The sequence below is a fragment of the Procambarus clarkii genome, chromosome 2 (assembly GCF_040958095.1).
Source record: "Procambarus clarkii isolate CNS0578487 chromosome 2, FALCON_Pclarkii_2.0, whole genome shotgun sequence".
NCBI lineage: Eukaryota > Metazoa > Arthropoda > Malacostraca > Decapoda > Cambaridae > Procambarus > Procambarus clarkii.
Window position 1 is genome coordinate 43,204,318 of NC_091151.1, and position 2,500 is coordinate 43,206,817.

A 2,500-nucleotide genomic window follows, 5' to 3' on the forward strand; every position below is an offset into this window, starting at 1 on the left:
TTAGGCAAATCGGGCCTTGAATAGTAGGCTGAGAAGTGAGTTCTGGCTACTAGGTACGACATATATATATATATATATATATATATATATATATATATATATATATATATATATATATATATATATATATATATGAATGAAAACTCACACCCCAGAAGTGACTCGAACCCATACTCCCAGAAGCAACGCAACTGGTAACTACAGGGCGCCTTAATCCGCTTGACCATCACGGCCGTCAAAAGGAAGTGATAGCCGAGGCTATTTGAGCCACTTCCCCGACGGCAACTCGGATGGTAATCTTGGGCATAGCATTTCACCAAATCACCTCATTCTTTGGGGCACACGTGAGGAACACAAATGCGAACAAGCCTGAATGGTCCCCAGGACTATATGCGAATGAAAACTCACACCCCAGAAGTGACTCGAACCCATACTCCCAGAAGCAACGCAACTGGTAACTACAGGGCGCCTTAATCCGCTTGACCATCACGGCCGTCAAAAGGAAGTGATAGCCGAGGCTATTTGAGCCACTTCCCCGACGGCAACTCGGATGGTAATCTTGGGCATAGCATTTCACCAAATCACCTCATTCTTTGGGGCACACGTGAGGAACACAAATGCGAACAAGCCTGAATGGTCCCCAGGACTATATGCGAATGAAAACTCACACCCCAGAAGTGACTCGAACCCATACTCCCAGAAGCAACGCAACTGGTAACTACAGGGCGCCTTAATCCGCTTGACCATCACGGCCGTCAAAAGGAAGTGATAGCCGAGGCTATTTGAGCCACTTCCCCGACGGCAACTCGGATGGTAATCTTGGGCATAGCATTTCACCAAATCACCTCATTCTTTGGGGCACACGTGAGGAACACAAATGCGAACAAGCCTGAATGGACGGCCGTGATGGTCAAGCGGATTAAGGCGCCCTGTAGTTACCAGTTGCGTTGCTTCTGGGAGTATGGGTTCGAGTCACTTCTGGGGTGTGAGTTTTCATTCGCATATAGTCCTGGGGACCATTCAGGCTTGTTCGCATTTGTGTTCCTCACGTGTGCCCCAAAGAATGAGGTGATTTGGTGAAATGCTATGCCCAAGATTACCATCCGAGTTGCCGTCGGGGAAGTGGCTCAAATAGCCTCGGCTATCACTTCCTTTTGACGGCCGTGATGGTCAAGCGGATTAAGGCGCCCTGTAGTTACCAGTTGCGTTGCTTCTGGGAGTATGGGTTCGAGTCACTTCTGGGGTGTGAGTTTTCATTCGCATATAGTCCTGGGGACCATTCAGGCTTGTTCGCATTTGTGTTCCTCACGTGTGCCCCAAAGAATGAGGTGATTTGGTGAAATGCTATGCCCAAGATTACCATCCGAGTTGCCGTCGGGGAAGTGGCTCAAATAGCCTCGGCTATCACTTCCTTTTGACGGCCGTGATGGTCAAGCGGATTAAGGCGCCCTGTAGTTACCAGTTGCGTTGCTTCTGGGAGTATGGGTTCGAGTCACTTCTGGGGTGTGAGTTTTCATTCGCATATAGTCCTGGGGACCATTCAGGCTTGTTCGCATATATATATATATATATATATATATATATATATATATATATATATATATATATATATATATATATATATATATGCGAGGAGGGACGGAGAGAGGGACAGACACATGGTGAGCAAGCTTTGTGTATGGCGAGGCAGGTACAGTGTATGGATGAGGGTGAGGGTGAGGGGAGGGTCGCCGCCGTCTCAGTGCCGCCACCCACCAGCCCCCAGGCGGGGTACAGAGGGAGGGGGGAGTGATGGAGGGAGGCTCTCGAGCTGCCTACAGTGTTGTTAGTCGAAAGTTAGTGCGTTTATAAGCAAATCGGTGAGTGTAGTGTTAAAAACAAAGTGCACTAGTGATTTCCCCGAGTGTTGATAGTGTGTAACAAGTGTGACGGCGGCCTCCCTCGCATGCCCCCCCCCCCCCCCTCCACCACCCCCGCCCGCCATCTTCTCCCACCCCGCTACCTGCGCCCGACCCAGCCAGCCGCACATCAACACACAGCGTACCCACACACGGTGCCCCGGCCATGCCCCCACCCCCCCAGGAGGGTAATGCTTGCCGTGTTACTCTCCATCTGGGAAGGAGAGGGTGCACTCAGTGGGCAGCCAGGCGTCATCACATCTAGGCATGGCACATGTCGCACCTGACACCCAGCCTCTTTCCAGCCAAGAAGATGAACTCCCAAGAGGAAACTCAAGTGTGTGACAGACAGTATCGTCTCAATGGAAATGGAACTGTCCGCTATCATTATGTCAATTCAAGTGGCTGTCTAGGGTCTAGGCGCCTGCCCCGGGGCAGTGATGATGGACAACCTGCTGCAGGAGCGAGGAACAATACCTCATCTGAGAACCACAAAATGAGAGCACAGATCACCAGGAAAATAGAAGAGGGCAATACCACAGGTGCCATCAGAATCATGACCAGCGATGACACTATTGCCCCCAGGAACGCCACGACAGCAG